A 27739-nucleotide genomic window follows, 5' to 3' on the forward strand; every position below is an offset into this window, starting at 1 on the left:
AGTTCAGGAACCCCCTAAAATCTATTCATAGATCCTTTAGAGAATTAGTGGATCCACGTTTAAGGAAAGTTAATTATCACAAAATCATACAGTATGGGTGAAGTTCTTGATTTGAAATAACAACATTTAAATATAGATCCTACCATAAACTAGCTTTGTGATACTGAATAAGTTATTTTAGTACTCTTGGCCCTAGTTTCTTCATTTTTCAAAATAAGCAGATTGAATCAGCATGGCCTCAAAGATTACTCCCAACTCTAACTCAGTAACACAAAACTAGAGTTAGGCAGCTCAGAACCCTCACTGTAAGTCTCTGGGGAAAAAAAATGGATCATACACTTAGTAGAGAAAGAAGACTTATTTAGGAAAAGGTTGGACTAGATGTCCTCTTACCTGCCTTCCAACACTAAAATTGTAATTTTTGTGAAGAATGATCTCTGGGAAAGTGGAGAATTACTAGAGATAATCAATGTACCAACTTTCCTGGGCTCTCTTGTGATGTGCATGTTAAAGAATGGATAGAAGGGGCCTTAAAATCTTAAAGCAGTATGTCTGATTATATCTACCATTATTACTGGAGTTGGTTTGACTTTGACTTAGAGGATTCATTTTGTCAGATCAGAAGAGTTATTGAATACACACCCAGGAAATATGGGAAATGCCCATTTTCCCACACAAGCTGGTCTTTTATTTCTTCAGGCCAAAAAAAAAAGTCTCTGCTGCTGGGGCAAGTTTCATCACAAAATTATCAGCCTCCCAGAACCCTCAAAAGCCTGCATGTTCAGGGCCAAAGTGTACTAAGCTGGTAAAAATAAACCTTCTCAAGTGAGCAAATATTGGCATAAAAATCAATGTACAGCATTATAAACATCTGCCCTGTTGGCTTCCCTAAATCTCCAACTTGTTTTGCTCTTGCAGTGGGTCTGTTGAATGACCAGCAGCAGTTTAATTTCAAGTTAAAAAAAAACTTATCTGAAAACATAAGCAAATAGAAAATATCATATGAATAAGCAGTGCTCCGAGGAGATTTTTTTTTTTGTTTGTGGTTAAGGGAGGTAACCTCTCCCTTTCTGTTCCCTAGGAAGGTTAAGGATATAATGGTCCCTCAACAATGGCCTAACCTTGAATTTCAAAGTTCAAAGATGGAAAAAATACTACATTCTATTGCAAACTATCTTCCTATGACATTTAAACACAGGACAGGACCTCTTTCCTGAGGCAAAATTAGTACAGATGACTGATGGGCAGCTGGGAACAAGGAAGAAGGTACTGGGTTGTGTCCACTCATGTCCTCTGTTTTTCAGGACCTAAACAGAGCTGAAAGTATTTGGGAAAACTGAATGTTTTTGCAACTCGCCTAGCAAAACTGTTTTTTAAAACTGAATCTAAGGGGTCTGAGGAGTGGTAGTAATAAAGACTATTATTTCGGGGAGAAGTGGTAAACATACGCCTTCACTTTTTGTCCTATTAGAGTAAGCCACGAACAAAGTCTGATGGGGCACAGAAACGAGGAAAGGGTGCATGGAACGTGGACTGGAACTCTGATAAGAATTTCTCCAGTCATACCATCTGTTGTATCCTGGCACTTGTCATCCAAATTGCTGTTCTCTTGAACAAATTTAGTTTTCCCTAGACAATTCAGCTTAAATGAGCTCATACCACATATCTGACACCTGTCAGGAAGAGTGAAAGATTTCTGGAAGCATGAAAGTGAGAGAGAGCATGCAAGTTCATGCTTCTTACATGGAAAGTAAAGCCTGTTGTCATTTTGTTTTGTTTTGTTTTGTTTTTGTTTCTTTTCATAAAAATTCATCAACTATAAGAAAAATGTGAGAAAGGAAAAGCATGATATTGAATCACCTTTGCCCACAAAACTAGGGGAAGTGTACAGCCAACCACCATTCATCTCCAGTGATGATCAAAAAGAAAGGGGGAAAACATTGAGAAGGAAGGAAATAGCAATGGGGAAATCTGAGCTTCTTTTGACAGCATTGACTGAAGCTCTCTTTGCTTCCTGGCTGTAAGAGAATTCAGTAACAGGCAAGGGCAAGCAGGGCAATGATTTCATTAACCAAGTCTTGATTCTGTGGTTTGCATATCTACAAATTTGCTTTTACTTCCCCAAGTCTAGGACAGCAGCCAATTTGAGTGAGAAGAGTGATGATAATGGATTGAAGGTGCCAAAGGGCATATCTCTGGAAGGAGAGATAGTATAAATAACTCCTGGGAGGGGGGCCTGTGGCATGCTAGTTGGAATATCTGGGAGTAGGAAGAAATTTAGAAAGTACTAACTGAAGAGCTATACTGGTGTTAGCTCAGAATGAAAAACAGAGAAGAGGATAGTGGGAGGCAATAATAATTAATCAGAAGAACTGACATTTACATGGTGTTTTCAGGTTTGCAAAATTCTTTATAAGTAGCATATCATTTTATCCTCACAACAACCCTGGGATATCAGTGCTATTATTATTTCTATTTTGTAGATGAGGAAACTGAAAAAGACAAAGGTTGTATTACACAGCTAGAGTATATCTAAGGCTAGATTTGAACTCTGGACTTCCTGACTCCAGGTCCGGTGCTTTCTCCATTTTACCACCCTGCTGTCTAGATCATAACTTCCTTGAGGGCAAGAATTGTCTTTTGCTGCTTGCTATATATCCAGTGCCTAGCACAGTGCCTGGCACATCATAGACACTTTACAAATGTTGGCTGATTATGGTCGAAAAGAGTTTTCCTGGGTTCCCTAGAAAAGACTTGATGTAAACTAGTTAAATCAGGCCCCTTGGAAGTAAGGGAGCAAGCTTGGAGAGAAGCAGCTAGCATGACTGATAAATCCATGAGAACAGTCCCTAATACCAAAGGAATTCTACTGATGCTTGTGCTTATCCTTAAGAAACCTAACTATAAGGGCTGTATTTAAAGTGCTGGGACTTGATTCATTTGTTAAAGGTTCTAGATAACTTTGGCTATTTTAGTATCTAACAACAGCCTCAGGCCATTTGGAATAGCTCTATGTCTTGACTGACCAAATGGGTGAATTGCAGTAACCTGGAATGCTCCATTTGCCATAATGAGTCAGATACTGGGACCCATGGGTGGTGATAAGGAAGAAGCACACCTCCTTGTTTATATTCTTTGTTTGGTAAATGAGCAAGCCTCTACTGATTTATACACTAGCAATAACTAACAGTTACCTTAAGTCGACTATTTGCTATATCTCCATCCTTTGAAATCGCAAACCACATTGCAGAACCTTGCTCAGAATCAGTAAAGCCCTATTTAATGGAAAAGTTATCAGGGTTAAGGCCCTGCAGTGTGCTGCTAAATGCTGCCTTGCCATACTGAATCCATTTGTGATCCATGCTTTCTCCTACGAATTGTGACATATTACTTTCAGTCCTGCAGCAAACTTCATTAGGTGGTGCAACAGAGTGGCAGGCCTAGAGTTAGGAAGACTCATCTTATTGAGTTTAAATCCAGCCTCAGCCACTTACTATTTGGTGACCCTGGGCAAGTCACTTATCCCTCTTTGCCTCAGTTCCTCATCTGTAAAATGAGATGGAAAAGGAACTGGCAAACTACTTCAGTGTCTTTCCTAAGAAAATCCCAAATGGGATCACAGAGTCAGGCATGACTGAAAAAATGACCAAACAATGACAGCAAACTTTACTAATCTCCTTTAACACAGTCCTAAACACTTGTCTTGCAGCCCTTTTCTTGTTTAATTGGATCAGATTTCCCAAATGCAGCTGGAGAAAAGGTATCAAACCAACAAATGTCCTTTATAATGTCTTACCAAATGAATTATTGGAAATTTTAGAATGAGTTTTAAAGAGATCATATGTGTTTGTAATAGAAAAATCCAATTCCAAGTTTTATCAACTGTCATGCATAAAAAGTATATACAAACATACATGCATATATATATACATACACACAAATGTGCTTTGAACATAACTATTTTACTATTGATAGATTCCATTAAAGGTGAAGTCTACATAACCTTGTAATGCCTTTTTAGGGCACTTGTATTTCCTTTGGACTTTTACAAAAACTTATTTCAGCAGCAGGTACTTTAAACACACCATGGTGTTTTGCACCCAGCCAGTGCTAAGCAACCTGAGGCTTGTAAGCAATGAAGATCTATTTCACAGCTTCTTTCCTTAGCTGGTGAAAGGATGACATTTTGTCTGCCAAGCCTCCCTGGAGATTAAAAACCTAGCCCCAGAGAAATGGCCAGGCAGCTGATACAGGCTCTTGCCCTACTAGGGAAATAGAATGAAAGCCTGCGCACTATGTGTCTGTTATAAAAGGTGCGCGCTTACTTCCTCTAATAGTGTATGGAATATGGACACCATTTTACTAAAAATATTACCAAAGGCATCATGGGCTAATTATGTTTGGTGAAAAGCTGTATGATCAATGTTAGAGACTTATAGATGAAATTAAATTTTAAAAACCCCAAAATGGGGGGGGGGCAAAGAAAATGTGAAAGCATACCTAATTAATTTATACAACACAATTGAGGACCTCATTTGGCACTGATCTGTCTGACAAGTATCTTTCAAAGAGGGAGCAAAAGTAAGGGAGAAGAGTTCATTTTAAAGCACTCAAGTGCCAAAATAACAAAGCGAGGTAAAAGGCATGATAAAAAAATTAAAAAGTAGAATGTCATTTAAAAAACAAAACAAAATGATAACTGCCGGTTATGTAGATGTGTGATATAGCTGTTGTTATTTTGGGTTGGAGGTCCTTAACTTACTGAGAGAGAAGGGAATGATAAGTAGGAAGATCTGGAAGTAGGACAAATTAATATGTAATATAGAGAAATAATGAGAGGGTCACAGATTTGGAAAGAACTCTGTTCAAATCTTTATTTTTCCATGTAGTAACTATGTGACCATGGGCAACTTACTTAAGCTTCAAGTTCTTCATCTATAAAATGGAGATAATAAAGCCAGGGGCACCTATGTTTTAGCACTTTCATGAAGTTTATATGAGGCAATGTAGGTAAAAATTTTGAAAACTATGTAAAGAAACTTAAAAATGTAAATATTAGTGATTGTTACAATTAAGATTCATTCTATTCTCTGAGACAAATTACTATTCTATTATTATTTTATATTTAACATTCAACCACTTTTTACATAAGCAAATGAATAAACAAAGCTCTAGTTCTAACATTTAGGTCATAGCTTGCTAAGTTTCAAGTGTCTAATTCATATAGCCAATAGGTATATGTTGGAGGGTTTCTACAAATTCCTTATGTAGCAAATATTCTAGCCTCATTCTCTGAGACCTAAATGGGCTCCATCTTCCTCTCAGAGTTCTAGGGATACCCTTATCTAATATTAGTTATAGCTTAAATCATGGTTCCAATGTAATCTTCCCACTATAAAGTGTAATAAAAATGATACTTCTGGGTTTCTATTGTAATAAAGGAGATACTTGGAGATAGATATTTGCTGAGGGTGTCTATTGATCACTATTGGATGACTAATGGATCAAGATTTTACTACCCTCCTCCCTTCACCTCGCTCAATATCTCTCGGCTTCCACCCTCTCCCTCCTGCCTCCCTTCCCCTTCTCCCTTTTAGTCAGCCACCTTCTAAGTAACTCAAGATGAACTATGAGGTTTATGAGGAAAAACTCTTTTTTCTCTCTTTTCTCAAGTAAGGAGTTTTATTGTGGAAGACAGGACAAGGATAGAAGATGAGGTAAGAGGGATGGGGGTTTCCCTAATCTATACAAGGAGTTAGGAGGGTATTGGGAGTATGGCAATCAGTCACTATCAGACAGTCAGAGAGAGATAAGGGGACAAATATTTTCTTCTTTCTTCTTCTTCAAACGCAAGTCTCAGATATACAATTAATTCTTCAGGTTCAGCCACCACCATCGGCCACACTAGCCAAAAGTGAGTTCAAAAGCCTCTCCCCCAGCTCCAGAAGTCACAAGGGTCTCTCAGCCTAGGTCATAAGTTAAGAAGAGTCCAGTCAGAAGCCTCTCAGCCTAGCTCAGAAGTAAGTTTCTCCATTCAGCTGCTGGTTTGGCTTCAACAGCTTCTCCTGGGAACATTCCAATGGAATGTTACTTTTGATTAACAGATGATGTCCTTTGCATGCATTGCAAATTCTCTCTTTTATAAAACCACCTGTTATTAATGTCCCACTTTCATTTAACCAATTAATATTAATTGCCTTTTTACAAAAGGATATTTATTACAAAATTATAGCAAGAAAAGACATAAATATTTCCTACCACCAGAGAAATACCACTTCAGTCTCTGAGGAAAGTGGGTTCATACTTAATGCAGTTTCTTAGTAGTAATTCCACCAAATTCACATTCAAATAAAACATTGACACTGCATTAGTTTTTTCAGCTCCTGCTGGGGAGTCCTGATGTGCGCCTGGCATGATCATTATTTCTGCACTTTGGTTGGTTCACTCTCCTGACCTTTCATAACTCTAAGGCACTAACCATCTCTTCACTCAGAAGCAGAGAAAATAAACATAAAGAAACAAACAACCAAGAGCAGTATTCTGGGGCAACTTTGGGGGAAAAAACCTGAGACTATCCCCTAATAACACTGTCTTTCTTCTCTTTCCCAAATGCTCCAAACAATAGCATTCTGCACATTAGGACTGGACTCATTAGCTCTAGTTAGACTTTTACAATTTATGTTGATTACTAAATCTAAACTCCTTATCTCTTACTCATATTTTGATGATTTCAGAAGAAAAGGGGTGCTAGAACAAGTTATCCCACTATTATTCCTTCATAATTAAGGTTTTATGAATCATTGGTTAGCAAAATAGTTATTTTCTACAGTCAAATTAGCATAAATCCACCTTGTATAGGCTCACTAAAAGTGCCCTTTAGCCTAAATCCAATAGCAAATAGGTCAAGGAGGATTTTAATATTTCTTTGTACCTAATTTTTATAGAAGACATTCGTTTTTTAAAATTAGTCTGTTTTGTTACAACTGGTCTACTGACTGATTTCATGCCACAAAAAGAACTTTTTTTAGAATTTCAATCCAAGTATGCCCATCTCCTTTTCAATATCATCTGAGATATTGCTAATGGGGGTTTTTTATATCCATTCTGGCATTAGGTATACTCACTGGGATCTTCACAAAGAGAATATTATTAATGACCCTATCAGGTTCTTCAACTTTTCCCTCTTTAGAATTTAGTAACTTCTTTATTTTATCTGCTATTCATCTAATTTATATTAAGAATAAAATGGACTTTGCTTTGTTTTTGCTGCCCTGGTCAGCAATATACTTAGACATAAAGAAGGGTCATTTCTAAGAAGAAGCAATTAGAAGCCTTTGAGTGTAACTGCTCAGATCTGTTTTTAGTTTTGTTATGATAGTGTTGACACATATACAAAATATTCATGTAATAAATTCATTTTATGTGAACCCCCAATTTGTCTTCAAGATCAGCACTATCTGTGTTCAAAGTATTTCCAACACGTGAGATATTGGTATTTCTTATTCATTTTGACATATCTTGCCTTTTCATGGCACCAGAACATGAAGGAACACAACATAATCAGCATTCCTCCATGTTAAGATGATCACTGCAATAGTTTCAGGTAGGGCTAGACTACAACCTTATGCCATTCTCTGTTTTTTAGATGTATCATAACCTTTTTCTTACACTGTCAGGGGTGCTAACCCAATCAATGGCATTGCCAAAACCAAGGTGGTCATTGTTTTGGGATTGTGCTAGTCCTTTATTTTAGTAGTCTCAGGGCCCAAAGAGGGCTTTCTTTATGTTATACTGACTGGTGTTCCATGACTTTATCATTCCCACTTAGACAGGGAGAATGAGTTGGGCATTCAGGAGGTATTATTATTAGCATCATCATTATCACCACCTAATTCTTCTCCCATTTTTTAGTGAGGTTCAAATAGATATAGTCCTGAAATCCAGCTTTTTTTCTTTTGTACTGAATGTTTTCTATATGTTGCAAGAGTGTCTAAATGACTGACTTTTGTAGTTGAATGAAAGCATTAGGCATGCAATATCATCTGCTGAAGGCTCAGTGAAAGCTTCTGCATTGTAACCCCAGCTGTAGATAAACCAATACAGATGATTTGTATCTCATATTTTTCCTACATAGGAACACCTACTGATTTCCTACTGGGTCTCTGTGTTTTGAAAGCTTTTCAGGTAGTCTTTGCTTTCATGGCATCTATTTAAAGTTGGTAGTTCCATGGCACAATGGATAAAGTAGTGAGCTTGGAGTCAAGAAAACTCATATTCCTGAGTTCCACTCAGGCATCAGACACTTACTAGCTGTGTAATCCTGGACAGGTCACTTAACATTGTTTATCTTGGTTTCCTCATCAATAAAATGAGCCAGAGCAGGAAATAGCAAATCATTCCAGTATCTCTTCCATGAAAACCCCAAATAATGTCCCAATGAGTAGAATATGACTGCCAACAACTAAACAATATATCTGTTAAAAAACATTACCCTTGAGATTACTTATATTGACCAACATAAACATCTGTCCAGTTGTAGCCAATAATTTATTTTCTGATAATGTCATGATTACAGGAGAGTTTATTATATAGTTAAGTTCTCCAGAATGGTTAGGGCTCTATAATATATAAGGATTCAACATCAGCCATCCATAAAAGAAAGAAAGTTTCTGATATGCAATTCTAGTAACCAAGTCATGTCTTCTTATTGAGTAGATCCTAAATTTTACTACTTATAGTGATGTGTTGTACTGTTTTTATTGTTTTACAGCATAATCTGCATTAATCACTAATTCCAAGTTCCTTGAGGGTAACTCTATAATTAATAATAGTAATGGCTTGATCCTGAATTACACTCATAAATCTCTCCATTTCTCTGAACAAATCCACATGACTCAGCCAACTGTTCAAATGTATATTGGCTAAATTCATGTAGATATTGCCCATGGAAGTACCGTTGATTCCATTGTTGGATTTTAGTTATTTTTTAGACTCCATATGGAGGTAAACCACTTTCAATTACATTAATATTATAAGCATTTTTGTAGAGGCAAAATAGCCTGGTGGATAGAGAGGCAGCTTAAAGATAGGACCACCTGGGTTCAGGTTCTGCCTCAGAAATATACTGACTATGTGACTCTGGGCAAGTAATTTAACTACTCTCAATGCTCTAAATAACTCTGAAAGGCAAAAAAAAAATGCAAAGGAGATTCCTAAACCAGCAGTTGTTTGAACCAATGAAATCACAAGTCCAGTTTCTAACTCTGTCCCCTTAGGACACATTCCAGATCTCTTATAGTTCATTATACAAGTCCAAAGGTGCATGTCAATATTGGCATTGTATAGAAATTAACTGTTTTTAAACATATTCTTCTCTATTGGACTTTAATTTTAGGATAATATAAATCTTTCAACATATTCAGCTAGTTTTCTGCTGGATTTCCTTATGCTTGTTGTGTTTTGCCTAGAGAACTCTTTTTAGTTACCACTTTCATCTATATAAGTGACCTCCAGACTCAAGCTTTAAGCCGTTCTTCAGTCTTTATCATTCCTTGATGTACATTAAGAATTTCCAAGGTCAGGAGAAGTAGGGGACAGAGTCAAGATGGCAAATTAGAAGCAGAGAAAGCTCAAACCACTATGAGAATCCTCTCCAACCAATCTTAAAGTAACACCTCAGAACAAATATTGGAATAAAAAAACCAGCAAGGAGATGGAAGGAAGCAATTTGCATGCAGAGAACAACTTGAAAGGTAGGCAGAAAGGGTCCGGTTCACTGAGGTGAGAAGGGAGCACAGTCCACAGGAGACTATACCAGAGCTTAAAAACACAAGCTAACAGAAAGCCTCCCTACCCCACCTCTACCATCTCCAGCTTCTGAACATTGAACCAATTCAGAGCATCAAGATCCTGAGACTCTGCTTATGCCAACAACAGTGCAACCCCATGAACACCTCTTAAAGTTACAAGCCCCAGCCCAAGCCTACAGTAAGGTCTGAAAACCCCAAAGAAGTAGACTGTACTGCAGACCTGATGTTCATAAGCCCTGGGCAAGGCCCCAAGTCCCAGCATAAGAAAGTCCATCGCACTCTGGCCTGTGTAAACTCAGTAGAGGTCCAGAGCTAACCCCTACCAAAGCTAAGAGCAAAATGACAATCCCTAGGGCAAGGTAGTCCACAGTGGGCCTGACCTGATCAAGCCTAGATTGAGACCAAAAGCTCCCACCCAAACCTGAGGCTAGACTCTGAGCCCTAGCAAACAGTAGATGATAATATTTTGAGCTCTGCAAGCTATCAGTAGTTTCAGGGGTGATTGGATCAGCAGTGGAAGGTAGCTTTCAGAGCTCCTAGAAAATAGGCCTTCACACCATTTTAGAAGAACTGAAACTCAGAAATTGTACTAAGTGTAGCATAAAGGAAAACATGAAGTTTAACAGAGTACCCTCTCTACCCTATCTTTTAAGATAAAAGTGAAAGTTAAGAAAAAGGCTAGGAGGGGGCAGTTGGGTGGCTCAGTGGATTGAGAGCCAGGCTTAGAGATGGGAGGTCCTAGGTTCAAATCTGATCTCAGACATTTCCCAGCTGTGTGACCCTGGGCAAGTCACTTGACCCCCATTGCCTAGACATTATCACTCTTCTGCCTTGGAACCAATGCATAGTATTAATTGCAAGATGAAAGATAAGGGTTTTAAAAAAAAGAAAAAGGATAGGGAAAATGAACAAATATTAGAAAAAAAAGACCCTCTAACCATAAAAGATGTTTATGGCGACAAAAAAGAGCAAAACAAAGACACAGAAGGGAACATTAAAGCAAAGAAAACACATGCAAAACTTCAAAGAAAAATATGAATGATCTCAGGCTCTGGAAAAGCTCAAAAAATTTTAAAAATCAATTGAAAGACAGAGGAAAAATGGGGAAGAGAAATCATATCACCTCTGGAAACAAATTCCCAATAAACTCCTAGTATTATTATAGAAAAACTCAAGTGCATCCAAGATAAGGAGAAAATGCTACAAACAGCCACAAAGAAACAATTCAAATATCATTTTTCTACACTGAGGATCACATAGGACTTAACAGTTTTCAAATTAAAAGACCAGAAGGCTTGGAATATGATATTCTAGAAGGTGAAAGATCCAAGTTTATAACCCAGAGCCACTTAGCCAGAAAAATTGAGTAATTCTTTTTTGGGGGTTGGGGGGAGGTAATAGTTATTTTAAAAAATCAAAGATTCCCAAATTTTCCCAAGGAAAAGACCAGACCTAAATAGAAAACCTCAAGTTCAAACATAATATCCAAAAGAAATTTAAAAAGGTAAATAAGAAAGAGAACGTTTAAGGAACTCAATAATGTCAAACTCTATGTATTCCTACATGGAAAGAGAATATTTGTAATTCTTAAAAGTTCATGTTAGTAGAAGAGCAGTGAGAAGGAGTATACTTGGACAGAGGGTAGAGAAGTAAGTTGATTAGGATTATATGATATACAAAAAAAAATCAAGGTGGGAAAAAAGTATTGCACTGAGAAAAAAGGGAAGGGAGAGATGGAATGGGATAAATTATCTAACCTAAAGAGGCATGAAAAAAACTATTATAGTGGAGCAGTGGAGGGGAGGATTAGGTGGTAACAAGCAATGCTTAAACTTTACTCTCATTGTAACTGACTCCAAGAGGTAATAACAACCATGCTCATTGAGTACTACTATATCTTAACATATAGAGAAGTAGGAGGGGAATAAGACAAGGAAAGGGGGGTGAAAATATTGTGGAGGGGGAAATGGAGGGGTGATAAAATGCAAAACATTAGCAAAGAGTAACAGAATGAAAGGGAAAAGAACAGGCTCCAAAGGAGAAAATAAGATGGAAGGGAATACACAGTTGGTAATCATAATTATGAAAGTGAATGGGATGAACTCACCCATGAAACAGAAACAGATATTAGAGTGGATTAAAAACCAAAATCCTACCATATATTGTTTATAAGAAACATATTTGAGGCAAGGAAACAAGCACAGAGTTAAGCTAAGGGACTGGGTAAAATTTATTGGGCATCATATAAGGTAATAAAGCAGGAGCAGCTATCATGACCATAGACAAGGCTAAAGCAAAAAGGGATCTGATTAAAAAAGATAAGGAAGAAAATTGCATCTTGCTAAAAGGTACTATAGACAATAATGTAATATCAATAGTAAACATATATGCACTAAATAGTATAGACACTACATTTTTACAGAAGTTCAATGAGATTCAGGAAGAAATATACAGGAAAATTATAATAAAGGAGGGACCTCAACTTCCCTCTTTCAGATCTAGATAAATTAAACCAAAAAAACAAACAAGGAGGAAGTGAATGAAAAATTTGAAAATTCATAACTAATATATCCCTGTAGAAAATTTAAAAGGAACAGAAAGAAATATACTCTCTATCCAGTAATAATGGCACTTATACAAAAATTTACTATGCATTGGGGCATACAAAATTCATAACCAAATGCAGAAAAATGGAAATAATAAATGCATCCATAGCACAATAAAAATTAAAATCAATAAGAGTCCATGGAAAGACAAAGCAAAAGTTATTGAAAACTAATCTAATGATAAAAAGGGGTAGGTCAAAGAACAAATTACAGAAATAATCAATAATGTCATTAATGAAAATGACAATGAGGGGTCAACATATCAAAATTTATAGGATATAGCCAAAGTTGAACTTAGAGGAAAATGTATACCTCTAAAAGCTTACATCAATAAAATAGAGAAAAAGTAGATCAATGAATTGGGCATGCAACAAGAAAAAGAACAAATTTTATATCCCCAATGAAAGAATTGGAATTTCTAAAAATTAAAGGGAAAATTCATTAACTTGAAAGTAAGAGAGCCATTGCACCAATAAATAAGACTAGAATTTGGCTTTATGAAGAAAAACAAACAAATAAAATAGACCATGGATCAATTTGATTTAAAAAAGAAAAGGCAATCAAATAATCAGGATAAAAAATATAAGGAGTGAATTAACCACTAGTGAAGAGCAAATTAAAGCAATCATTAGGAGCTATTTCACCCATTTGTATACTAATAAATCTGGCACTTTCAGTAAAATGGATGAATATTTAAAAAATATAAATTGTCCAGATTAACAAAAGATGAAACAGAATACTTAAATAATCCTGTCTCAGAAAGAGAAATTGAACAAACTATCAATGAACTCCCTAAGAAAAAAAATCCTCAGGGCCAGATGAATTCACAAATGAATTCTATCAAACATTTAAAGAACAATTAGTCCCAATGCTATATAAACTATTTCGGGATATAGGCAGAGAAGGAATCCACCAAATTATTTTTATGGCACTAATATGGTAGTTACCTAAGCCAAGAAGAACAAAACCAGAGAAAGAAAATTAAAGGCCAATTTCATTAAAGAATATACATGTAAAAATTTAATATGAAGAAAACTATGAGCATAATTGACCATATCAATAACCAAATAGAAATCATGTGATCATATCAAAAGATGCTGAAAAAGCCTTCAACAAAATACAACCCCCATTCCTATTAAAACACTAGAAAGCATAGGAATAATAGATCATTCCTTAAAATAAGTAGTGCCTACCTAAAACCATCAGCAAGTATTATCTGCAAGGGATGTAAGTTCAAAGTCTTCCCAATAAGATCAGGAGTGAAGCAAAGTGTCCATTATCACCACTATTATTTAATATTGTGTTAGAGATGCTAGCTTTAGCAATAAAAAAATAAATTGAAGGATTTAAAGTAGGCAATGAGAAAACTAAACAATCACTTTTCAGATGAAATGATAGTATATTTAGAGAATCCTAGTGAATTAACAAGAAAACTAGGTGAAATAATTAATAACTTTAGTAAAGTTGCAGGATACCAAAAAAATTGACATAAATCATCAGCATTTCTAAATGTTATCAACAAAGTTTAACAGCAAAAGATAAAAAGAGAATTTCCATTCAAAATAACTCTAGGCAATATAAAATACCAGTGAATCTATTCTCCAAGACTAACCAAGGAACTATATAAACACATTTATAAAACACTTTTCACACAAATAAAGTCAGATCTAAGCAACTGGGAAATATTAATTGCTCATGAGTAGGCAGAGCTAATATAATAAAAATAACAATTTTTCCTAAATTAATTTACTTATTCAGTGCCATACTAATCTCCATCCCTCCCATCTCCATCCCCACTCAAGAGAGCAGGTAACATAAATTGTAAATGTTCTATCATAAAATACATATTTACATGTTCATCATGTGGTGAAAGAAGACATATATTGCTTACCGCAGAGAAAAATTTCATGGAGGAAATAAAGTGGAAAATGGAATGCCTCAAACTCTGTCAGTTCCTTTTATGGTGGTAGATAGCCTTTTTCATCTTGAATGCCTTGGAGTTTTCTTGGATCCTTGTTGATCCTCATATGTTATTTCTGTTACATTGTACAAAACTCTCTTTGTTCTGCTCACTTCATTTTGTTTCACTTCATATAAATCATTCCAGGTTTTCTTGTGGTCATCTTGTTTATCATTTCTTATGGCACAATAGTATTTTACTACAACCAAATAGCAAAATTTGTTCAGCCATTCCCCAATTTTGATGGACATCCCTTATGTTTCTAGTTCTTTGTCATCACAAAAAGAGCTACTTTAAATATTTTTGTACAATGAGGTTCTTTCTTCTTATCTTTGATATCTTTGGGATACAGACTAGTTAATAGAGGTATTGCTGAATCAAAGGATAACACAGTTTGATGGCCTTTTGGGCAAAGAATATAACTAAAAAATAAAATGAATGCAAAAATGCATAACAGGTCAGCAATATATATGCCTACATATATACATGTATATAGAGATACCCACATATATATATATATATGTATATATTATAGGATATACACACACACACACAAACATGAACTAGAAGTATAAGCTCTCCCCTCCTGGACTCCTGTCTCATCCTTTCAGTCTTGTGTTAGCAAAGGGAAAAAAAGAACTTTAGACGCCAAAAAAACGAACCCAGATTTGCTTAGAAATACAAAGCTGGTAAATGGGGTGTGTCTTTTGGAGGTCTGTTATGGAATTGGAATTTTTCCACTAGCTTTGTCGATAGCTCTATGGCAATTATAAAGGAGCTCTGTCATTTAGCCAAACAGCATAAAATAGACGAAGTTATAAACTTCATTTGTTTCCATCTCATCAAGTAACAGTTATCAAGTATCTGTTAAGTGTTACCTGACCACTTTTCAGTGTGATGGATTCAATTAGATATTACCCAGTTATCATTCAGTTCTCTAATGACCTTGGGTACCCATTCAGAATTGCTGATGATATGAGGAAACTGAAGAGGTGATTTTTTTTGCATTTTTTTACATTCTATTAAAATTATGATATACAGGCTGGCATTACATGGAAAGAACCAGAAACATCTGAGACCACATTGGCAACATGTCAGTCCCCACCCTTTCATTTTCTTTGGTTCTAAAAAGTGTTCTTTCAAATTAAACATACCCAAACCTCAGCAGAGTGGCAAAGGATGAGAAGCAAAAACTGTACTTAGAATATTTGTTCCTTCAGGGTTTTTGTTTTGTTTTGTTTTTTCCCATTAACAGCAATTTTGTTTGTTCATTTGCATTCACTTCTATGGCATAGATGGATAATGGTAATCTCTAAAAATAACTACAGAGGTTATTACCCTAAATCTCATGCTGTTAATGAGAAAGTTCAGTGGAAATAATATTGATTGCACCCTGCTAATGAGCCATCTTCTCTTGGAAAGTTTGACAGTTTTTAAAAATTCATCAGAATTGCTTTTAGTGTCCCAAAGAACTCAAGTTTAATGCAATATAGTGGATGACAAACCAGCCTTGCAATCAAGAAGAACTAGGTTCAGATCCCATTACCTTTCATGAGATCCTGAACATGTCATTTATCCTCTTAATGAACCAGGCAAGTGGGCATGGCTCTCTGAACTCAATTCAGAAGGCATAAACATTAGTTGATTGACTGGCTGACAGTGTGTCACATGTGTACACATTAAAACCAAGATGAAAGTCTTTGACTTAAAGGATCTTTGCCTTCTTCACTCCAGGTACCTTCTGCCAAGACCCCCTCTTCTAAATTCCTTTGGGAGATCAGGGGAGAAGTAAAACTTGGGCAGTACATTAGATAGCTTGGGATTCACTGGTCTGATGTCTCTTTTTCACTGGCAACAAGCTCTGAGGCCTTGGTCACCCAAACTTTGATAAAACTCCATACAAAAAATCATTTACTCAAAGTGACCAATGGTATTGAGATCATTACACTATCCTCCATGTTTAATTCTGAATGGAACTATTTCTCATTCCAAATCTTTATATCATCAATAAGGTTAATGAGATGAAAAGAAAAGAAAAAACCAAGAACCATATTTCATTTGTTGTCAGGTTTGTTTGATATTTTTTATCTTTTTTAACACCCGGGCAACATTCATTAAGCATCTTCATACAAAGCACTCCACCACAGGTGCTGCTGGGAATTACAAAGTGAAAAGATGAAAGTCTTGTTCTAACTTATGTGACTGAGTGACTCTAGTGCCCTTGCCCTAGAGGAAATCACAATCTCTTTAATGAACAAAGTGAAATTATAAAAAAATCAGATGGACTCTTTCTTTTTTGAGTTCCACTTAAACCCAACTATGTCTAAATGATATATTGCAATGACACTAGATTATAAACTCCTGGAGGTTATGTATTTTTTTTTGCATCTTTAGTGCTTAGCATTTAAATCTATAATGTCTGAAACAAAGTAGGTGCTTAATAAACATTTATTGATTGATTGATTGACGGACCTTGAAAACTGAACATGCCCCCCTAACTGTTCCTTGTCAATCAATAAACAAACATTTACTTGTTTGTTTGTTTGTTTAAAACCATACCTTCTGTCTTACAAGGGATTTTAAGTACTGGTTCCAAGACAGAAGAGTGGTAAGGGCTAGCCAATTGGGGTTAAGTGACTAGCACAGGGTCTTGCATTTCCCAGCTCTATACATTTGCATTGGCTGCTCCCTATTCCTAGAATGTACTCTGTCCTCAACTCTACCTCTACAAATCTGTATTTCCCTTCCAATTTCAGATCAATCACTTTCTTTTAGGTGAAACTTCTACTGCTCTTTCCAGTTGCTAGAGGCTCCTCCATCTCTCCTCCCTCTATCACCTAACTTTTATTGTGCATTTATTTATATATATTTATATGTACACATATAATAACCCCTCAAAACTATAAAGTCTTACCTAGCAAATGCCTAGCACATCATGGATGCTTGATAAATGTTTGTTGACTGATGCTCAGCAGAGTTTTCATGAACAAGTCACAGCAACTCTCTGTACCTCAATTTTTTCATCAGTAAAATGGGGATAAGGATACTTACTCTACCTACCTCACAGGATTGTTATGGGAAATGTACTTTGCAAAGTATAAAATATTAATATTTGTACATATGATCTGTTGTACTTTCAAATCTGGCTTTGGGATATTTATCTTATTACTTTATACCAATTATATGTCACTAGACAATTTTTTACTTGTCAACACAGGTATGAAATGCATGTAAGGGCAAAGCTGAGCCTTTGCAAAGGGCACTGCATAAGCAGACAATATTCCTATAATCCCTAAAACCTAGATTCAAAAAGGATTAATTCCTCTTTACCACTAGAGATGTTCAGAGAGATACAACTCAGCACTGTGGTTCTTAAGCCTGTGCTCTTTGGTCATTTAAAAAGGGGAAAAATATAAAGTGAACATTTGTAAGTTTTAAAATTACGAAAGCAAAGTAGCTGCCAGGAGTGAATTCCTCTATCAAAGTTACAAGCAGATGAAAAATGGCAGCTTGTGCAGAAATTCAATCATTAATTCTTGGAGCTCTCAAAGTACTACCATAGCACACAGTTTGCAAGTACCTTACAGAAATTTCCATAACTCAGTGGCCTCTCATTTCTGAGATTCTATTTTTGATAAGTAGTCATTCAAAGGGCTCATCACTTCATTGGTAATAAAATTTAACTTTTGTGCGTATGAAATTGGAACTCTCTGACTCAATGTACTAGCCAGCTGAAAGGGCCTTCCTTCTGCAGCTCTTGTATGAAAAGATGGCTAAAGCAGATAACTCTGCAGAGACTATGTTCTTTGCAATGACAGCCAATAGATCATAGATCTATACCTGGAAGAGACCCTAGGCACCATCTAGTTCAATCCTTTACTTTTAAAAATTAGGAAACACCTCCATAAACTTTTTTCTCTAGTATAATTGATATATTCTTTTACAACATAATGAACATGGAAATATATATTGTATGATAATATATGTGCAACCTATATCATATTATCTGCCATCTTAGGGAGGGTGAAGGGGTGGGAGGGAGAGAGAGGACATGGATTGCAAAATATCAGAACACAGCTATTAAAATTTTATCTACATGTATTTTGGAAAAAATAAAATAATTTTAAAATTAAGAAACAGATGTAGGAAAGTTAAGTGACTTGCCTAAGGTCTTACAAGTAGGAAGCATCAGAGAAGAGATTTGAACCCTGGTACTTTAACCCCAGAGTGCCCTGTCCATTGTACCATACTATCTCTTGGATAATGTTACAGTACTTGCTTATCTAAGAGAGTTGATAATTTAATATGCTAGATGAATTATTAATGACAATGAATAAGCAAGTGTTGCTTGCAGAATAAATCTCTTTGTCTGGGTTCCAGATGTTGGAACAAGTCACTTCATGTAGTAGCACCAGTTTGCATTGGGTAGAGAAGGCAATATGTCCCCACAACCTGACACAGATGAGAATTCTCTGCCTCGAAAACATTTCAGAATTCCCTGCAAAGTGCCTCTAAACAAAGAATTTGGTGCTCGGAAATGAAAGGGAAAAGAGAAAGGACTAGAGAGGCAGAGAATTGTATTCAATGCCAGGCTTTCTGGTTTTCACCCCTTGAGAGTATAGTGGCCCAACACCTGCTTGGATGATGAGACCTGGCATTCTGCTTGATTACTGTACATCTGCTACAGACCTCAGAGTAAATTAAGTAAAAGCAAAAGGGAGGGAGAAAGGGATTAGCAACCAAGGTTGGCCCAGTTGCACCATTGTGAATCACACTGATGTTTTCCTTATTTCTATAATCACCAGTAAATACAAAAGCCCTCAAAATTACAAAGATAATTCACAAACAATTTAAATCAAGCTTGATAGTTAAATCCCAAGACCTGCTGAATAGCCAAACCACCAAGATTCCAAAGAGGAATAAAGACAGTGCACATGTGGACATTTATTTTATTTAAGTTCTTAGTTTCCTGAGAACAGTTATCTATTTCCCAAAATACATGTCAACTACAGAAAGTGTTTTCAATTGGTCCTTAGATGACAAAAATGCCCATGTTCAGCTTCATTACAATACTGCCTCATAACTCTGAATGTTTTATTGATTATAATAGCTTTCACAGGATCGTAGATTTAGAGACAGAAGAAAATTTAGAGGCTATTGAGGAGTTCAACTCCACCCCACCCCCATTTTAGAGATGAGAAAAATGAAAGAGTGATTAAATAATTGAAGTAGGGTGACATAGGTAATATGAGTATGAAGCAGGATTTGAACAATGGTCTTCCCAAGTTCAGTACCTCAAGAGATGGTCCAACTCACATGTCCCTCTGCCAAACTACTTTATATTAATTTCAATTTATTTAATATATATTTTTGATTTATATTCTTATCCATTCTTGACTCCTCCATTAGAAGATGAGCTCCTTGTGAGTAAGGATTATTTCATTCTTTGTAATGCCAAGCACAATACCTGCCCTAGAGTAGACCCTTAACAAATGCTTGCTAATTATTTACAAAATCAAGAAAACAGAGTAGAGTTTCTCCCACTAGTTCCTATTTTAAAGATTCTTTCACCAGTGAACAGCTCCAATCTTGGAATATAGGTTCAAAGCTAAATAAAATACATAATCAGTTTTCTATAAACTAGACTAACAGAGGTGATCAGTGATAGAAATAATCTAAAATAGAAAATAATTAGGAAATCCTTTATATTTCTCCTTGGAAAGGATTTCAGGATTTGGTAGACTTGGCTTTCTAATTAAGTTTTATACAACTTAATATCAAAATTAGTTTCTATTTTGGAGAACACATCAACTGAAGGTAAGGGAAGATAAGTATGCTTATGGAGCAGAGAAATTGAGTCAATAACTCATAATGTCTGAGGATGGTCCATAAAGTAGATTATTTGAATATTCAATTCATTGCTGTTAACAGGTATTGAGCACCTACTACCTTTGAAGTTATATGCTAGATATTGGTTGAGATACAAAGTTCAAGCAAAGCTGCTCTTGAATCTTAGAATTTAGCAGGGTTATATGATTTGTTGTTGTCATTTTTCAGCCATGTCCAACTCTTTGTGACCCCATCTGGGCTATTCTTGGCAGAGATATTAAAGTGGTTTACCATTTTCTTCTCCAGCTCCTTTCACAGATGAAGGAACTGAAGCAAATAGGGTTAAGTGATTTCCCCAGGTTCACACAGGTAATAAGTGTCTGAAATAAGCTTTGAACTCAGGAAGATGAACCATCCTGACTCCAGGTCTGGCACTCTGTGCCACCTAGCAGACCTTAGGAGTATGTAATACCTACAAGCTCAATAAATACTCTTCTTACAAGTAAATGACCAATTAAACTGAATGCCAATCCACTGTTAACTCAACTTGGCACTCTCAAGATTATGCTCCGCATCCCAAAACACCACTTCATGGTTTTCCTGTTTGTTAGCCGGTACCATCAATTTTCCCAGTCAGAAAAACGTCAAAGATATCCTTGAATCCTCCCTTTAAACTACCTAGAGCCAATCGATTTTCCAGTTGTACCTCTTGTATCTATCCTGTCCTTTCAATTCCTACTGCCATCATCCTACCTCCACCTTTATCAACTAAAACATGGACTGTTATGAGAGGCTCCCATCTGGCTTCCCTGGCACCAATCTCCCTGCCTCCAGTCTATTCTAAACACCATGAACAGATAAATCTGGGCAAAATATCCCTGTGTAGATTTCAACCTGATGCTTAAGAACAATAGTTCACCATAGGCAAACTTCTTACCTGGCATTCAGGACCTTTAATGATTCAGCCCTTCTCTCTTTCCTCCTCCAACCTTGTATCTCACTTCCTACCTAATCCAGGCAGATTAATTTACTCAATCAGAATCTTGCAGCCCAAAGAGCACTCAGTAGACACTTGGGTTCTAGATCAATTATAGTTCATATCCCCAAGCCTCACTGTAAATTGGGACAATAATGCTTACAATACCTGCCTTATAGTATGTCAGGATTCTACTAACCACTAATGGCAGTGCTTTCATCACTTTTGGTACAGGTTCATTTGAGAGAACAGGGAGAGGTTGAGATGTTAGCAAGACATAGTTATGGCTAACCTTCTGATGATATCCAGATTTGGGGTGAATGTTATGCTTAAAGCCTCCACCATCCTAGAGCACAGGACAATGCACATGAATTTTCCTCAGAAATACACATGCGACCCAGGGAAACATACAGGAAAAGCCACCCAGGTAACTAGACTCCTAAAAGGGAAGACACAAAGCTACCTCCAAATTGACTTTCTCCCTCTATTTCCTCCTAAAACACATAATTTTATCCCCACAGTATAATGAACCAGTTCCACACCACACTGAGAGCTTGGATTCTCTCCCTCTGGTCCATAGGCAACCTCGGAGAGAGGAGACCAGTGACTTTGGCAGAACCCCATTAATCAATGGCTTGCCTTCATGATTGTGAAAACACAGGGCTATTATGAATATCAAAAAAGGCAATATAATGTGTCCCAAAAGCAATAAGACTTTTGGACAACTTGTATATATAAAGCAATTTGTAGCCACAAAGCAGTATAGAAAAGTGAATTAGTATTATGACTACTGTTCCCAAGGTATAAATTCTTATCCCATAGCTGTACTCAGACCATTCTATTCCTCCAAAACCTTCTCCTTTTTGGCCTGAGTCCTCTCCATCCATCCTTGTCCTGCAAACTGTTGTAGCCATCAATAATCTCTCCTTCCTCCAGACTGAAATACAATAGGGAAGTTCCATAGAAGGAACAGCTCTAATAATATTCTTACAATATACTTACAAAAGCTCAAAGGCAAGATAGAATGGGAGTCCATATTAAACCAAATTAAGTTCCCTAAAGAGGAAGGATATTTCTTCCTCCTTTACTGTATCCCACTGCCAGAGTTGTCTTGAAGCCAACTCCTATTGGCCCCATTGTTAAATTTTTAGTGTGAGCACTTAAACATTAGAAATCAGGAAATGATAAAAATCAAAGCTTAATTAATTATTTTGTTGATTGTCTAGACTTTAGAAAGTCCCAAAGAGTTCAAAACTAATGAAAATGGCTAAATGACAAAAATAATGTTTGCATATATTATTTCTTCCAATAGAATGTACATTCCTTGATGGCCCAAATGGTTTTATTTTTGCCTTTTTATCCCCACCAGTGGCTAGTCCAGTGCCTAGCACATCCTATAGGTTAAATAAATGTTTGTTTTGACTGATTAACAGATTGATGGAAAATCAGATTATTAAAACTACTATATTAGCCAGATTGTCTGCAAAATCCACACCCACAAAAGGAACAGCCTGTAGGTCCAAGCTTCAAAGTAAGGAACTCTCTCTTATGGTGTTTGTATACTCTTAGGGGTGGGAGGAAATACAAGGAGAAACACAATACTTCTGGGTATCTTTCCAACTCTATAATCTTCTAAGCATTAAAATAAAGAAATAGAATAGAACCCACATCCAAGGCAAGAAGAGTTCAAATAGCATCTATGCTCCATAAGACTAATAATATGATAGCCAATAGGCAAGAAGGTTTTTTTTTTTTTATTTATCCCAAAATAACTAGATATTGGATGTTAGGAAACAAATATAAAAAATACATATTGGGTGCCTTCATATAAAACCTAAGAGATCCCTATAAAGGTATCTTGGGCCTAAACATTCCAAAGTTACAAAGACAAGAGTGTGAGACTATAAAAGTCTCAAACCAAAAGTCAACTGCCTGGGGTTTAGTCCCAGTTTTGCTATGATCTCAGACCTTTCTAAGCCAATTGTAAAAGAGAAATATAATAATATAATACTAACCATCTAGGCTAGGCAATTAGAAGACTCAAATGAAATAATGTATATAAAGAAATTTAGAAACTTTATAGAATCATATCAATGTCAATTGTGACTATTACTATTATTATTGATAGTATCAAGAAGTAAAATTTTACATTTTAAAATTTTACAAAATTTCAAATTTTTCATTTTACAAATGAGGAAACTGTGTCAAATAAGACTAAGTGACTTGTCCAGGATTACATAGTTAGTAAATATCTGAGGACAGATTTAAATTCAGGAAGATGAGTCTTCTATGATTAGAGTATTCTAAAATTGGAATTATATTCCATTTTATAGGTAAAGGCATTTACTTATATTTAATCAATAAACCTTTATGAAGCACCTACTAAGGGCTTAATAGACACTGTAGAATGCTAAGGATAGGGGACAAAAGCAAGGCAGTCTTGGCCCTTGAAGAACTGATAGTCAAAGAGAAGGGGTAAAGTGAAAAAGGTTTCTGTTATTTACCTATACCTTGAGGAAGAAGGTGAACTCAGATCCTGAGACTTTAGGTCCTGTATTATTTATAGTATAGCAAGCTTCTTCTTCTGATCAAATGAGATGGCACAGGAGAAAGCTCTTTGTAAAATGGAATGTACTATGCAAATGTACAGTCATATTATTGTAACCTCAATTGTGGAAAAAACTGATTTGACAGTCCAAAGAGTTTGAAAAATTCTTGGCCATGATGTTACTGAAAAGATTTAATCAGGCCAGAACTAATAAGTAGAATTCCTATCTATCTATTACGGACCACAAGTTGTTGACTCTAAACCTTTCAAGTGGAACAGTAAAAAGATATGTAAAATGTCTTCAGTCAAGTAAAATGTTTCTCATACTTCTAGAGGCTATAGGCTTGTCTCTCAGATGTCTTCATTTTACAAAGAAACAGCAACCACAACAACCATGCCAAATAGAGTCAGTATGGTGCCTCAGATGATTTGGATTCCAATCCCATCTCTAAATTCTATTCTCCATGTGATCTAAGAGAAGTCACTTAATCTCTTTAGGCCTCAGTTTCCTCATCTCTAAAATGATGTGTAGAAGAGTTAAAATTGGTCATTACTACACCAATGTTAAATTTCCTTCTAGCTCTAAATCTATGATCTTATTGTAAGGGGGAAAAGGGTTTAATTGATTACCTCATCCCCCGCCCCTTAAAAGTAATTACCTTTGTTAGGTAAGAACACTTGTTTTGTTTTGTTTTTTAAAACCCTTACCTTCCTTCTTGGAGTCAATACTGTGCATTGGCTCCAAGGCAGAAGAGTGGTAAGGGCTAGGCAATGGGGGTCAAGTGACTTGCCCAGGGTCACACAGCTGGGAAGTGTCTGAGGCCAGATTTGAACCTAGGACCTCCCTTCTCTAGGGCTGGTTCTCAATCCACTGAGCTACCCAGCTGCCCCCAAGAACACTTGTTATTTCAGACAGGGAACCAGAACTCAGTGTGGGAAAGACCTGTGCATTGTGTTTCATCAATCAAAGACATTCCAATCTTGGGTAACAGGAAGTCTTTTTTGATTGGGTGAGGGGCTTGGTCATGCCCCAAGGAGCATGTATAAAATGAGGAGAGATATTCCAAGAATTTAACTGTGGCGAAAGAATAGGGAAATCAAGAGCTGAACCAGAAAGAATTGGCAACCTAGTAGAAACCAATGAAAGGAGAAAGAGAAAATGGGATTAAGTTGTGGAAAAGAGGAGATAGAGGAAGGCCATCAGTCCTACAGAAATTCCAAAACAGAAGACTTTGACTAAAAACTCCAACTGTACCCATCTCATCAAGAGCTGACAGAAAATACAAGAAAAGGTCTGTTCTTTCTCCAATTTCCCCTTCTTGGTACCTATCTAAGGACTATGATAAAGGTTTATGCTTTTTTACCCATAGGTTTCTGGTATCCTGAATTTTGCCTCATCCACAAAGAGGCCAAAGGTTAGCTAGAGGGAAATAGAAGATAAACGAAAACTGAGCACTAAATTTCTGCCTAAATATTAGTAATTTTCCTAACTGGGGGCTCACAGCAATTGTGATTGTAGTCCTAACTTTTCATTTCATATAATTTTCCTAAGCAAAAGAGGAGAGAACTACATGGACCTGAGGTCATTATACTTCCCCTAGGCTTAAAATGAACAAATTATTGTAACAGATGAACTATGAACTATGAGCTTATAGAATATGGCAATTCCTTTGCATTTCAGGATTTTTAATGCAAAAATTATGTTCCCCATTAAACATGAATTCTTTCCCTCTCTCTCTCTCTCTCTCTCTCTCTCTCACACACACACACACACACACACACACACACACACACACACACACACAACAGGCCAGATCTCTAAGAATTTCTCCACATGTGAAATAATGGACTGGGAAGTGGAAAAGGGGGAAGGGAAAATAGATATACCCAAAGTATGTTAATTATTTCAGGTTTTCACCTCTGAAAGCTGTGAGGTTGTAACTAGAGGACTTAATTTGAAGTAAAGAAGAACTAGCTTTGAAATATGCCTCCACCATTTGTTTAAACTATGCAATAATGTTCAAATTGATTATTTTCTCTGAGCCTCATTTTCTTCATCTGAAAAATGGAGTTAATGACTGTAGCACCTATCTGACCTGATTGCTCCACAATTGAATTGATACCTTGCATGAAAAGGACAAACTTTAAAATACAATATAAAACTTGGCCTTTCATAATCATAGGGTTTAGGGGGAGGGACCTTATAGCTTATATAGTACAATCCCTTTGTTTTCCCAAGAAGGAAGGAGGTTTAGAGAGAAGAAATAACTTGTCTAAGGTCACACAGAGGGAAAAAAAAGGAGAATCAGGATTCAAACCCAGGTCTGCTGATTACAAATTCATTGCCCTATTTATTCCAATGACTATGATTTCATTAACCATGAGATCATTAGGAAAATGAATCAAGTTTTTTTTTTTAAAGGGAATTATATAGCATCTCTTTCACTAGTTCTTGTTCCCATAAACCTCCCTGCCAATGACTGTGTCTTCCTTCCAAATCTTCCTTCCATGAAAAAAAATGTGATATATCAATATAAGAACGAAAAGTATTGCATTCCTTTTCTCTTCCTTTTTGGACAGCTCCCCTTAGAGAGAATTTCCTAATTCTACCCTCACCATACTTTTCAGTCATTTTATTTTGAATGGGGTATGAGATAATTGAGGTCTAACAGCTGTGCCTCTAGCATTCTACAGTAAATTGTGTAGAACAGAGATTCCTCTTCACACCCAAAGGTCCAGATTTGGAATCTTAGCTAAACATTATCTCCAGATGTCCTTAAGACATTTTACCATGTTCATTACATCTACAAGAAAAGGCTTCAAGATAAGGACACTAATTTCTAGACACCATTTCTTTCTCTCCATTCTCCTCTCCCCTACACTAAAAAAAAGTATGTGTTTTTCTTGTGGTCTACTTGAGACAAATCTACAACAATCTACCCAAAGCAAAAAGCCAAGTGATAATGTTTTGCATCATTATTTTTACAAATAATTGCTAGACTCTATTTGAGAAAAAAAAAGCCTCAAAGCCTCAGGTATGGCAGGAGGGACATCATCAGGAGGCAGGAAATTAAGCCCTGAATAAAGTATGACACCCTCAATTTCTTAAATATTTGAGATTTGATTCACATTTCTGCTTTCTAACAACAATGAAAAACAGCTAACCTGTCCAAAGTTATTAGGAACTCTTGATAAAACACAGATGTGAATTCATCCCTCTTTCCCATAAAATTATAAGACACAATATTCAAATTTATTATCTCATTAGACATATGGAAAACTTTTAAAAGGTAAGCACAAATGCCTCTTTGAAGCTGGATAAGGATGAGGCAGGCATGTTTAAGAAATGAGTAAATGAAAAAAAAAGAAATGAGCAAATGTTGGTTAAGCAATATCTATAGAACAGTGTGTGTGTGTGTGTGTGTGTGTGTGTGTGTGTGTGTGTGTGTGTGTTTTAGAAGGGGAAGATTATATTTTCTTGAAGACATCTGCTTTCTGGAAATTGACTTGTGACCTAGCATAAAGTGCCCTGGATTTGGAGTCAAAAGCACAGCCATTTATTAGCTAACCTTGAGCAAATCAATTCTTCTCTGTAAGTATCAGTTTCCTCATCCACAAAAAGAAGTGGTTGGGATGAGATCAGAGGTCAACAGACTGATCCCTTCCCTGCTCCAAAGCATCCATGAACTTTGATGGGAAGGAAATTACCTCCATATCACATATATGTATGTACAGAGAGATGTATATATATGTTCATATATATAATTGAAGATGTTATATTTCCATTAAAAATTATATATGTATATATATATATTTGTTTATTTTTTTCTATCCTTTATAAACCAATGTCTTTTATACATTTAAAAACATTCTGAGAAAGGGTCTACCGGCTTCATTAGATTGCCAACAGAGAATATAACATTAAGAACTTCTGGGGTAGATGAATTCATGTCCTTTCCAGGCTCCAACATACTATCATTCTGTGAGTCTGTGATTTACAACAGAGAAGAA

The 27739-nt window shown here is 36.2% G+C and overlaps 1 protein-coding gene across 3 annotated transcripts in view; it reads right to left on the minus strand.

The window, feature by feature from the left end:
• CPQ (carboxypeptidase Q) overlaps nucleotides 1-27739 on the minus strand; it is a 703529-nt gene that overhangs the window by 480647 nt on the left and 195143 nt on the right. The gene's annotated exons all lie outside the window — the stretch shown is intronic.

The sequence above is a fragment of the Monodelphis domestica genome, chromosome 3, assembly GCF_027887165.1.
Source record: "Monodelphis domestica isolate mMonDom1 chromosome 3, mMonDom1.pri, whole genome shotgun sequence".
In the NCBI taxonomy this organism is placed as follows: Eukaryota; Metazoa; Chordata; class Mammalia; order Didelphimorphia; family Didelphidae; genus Monodelphis; species Monodelphis domestica.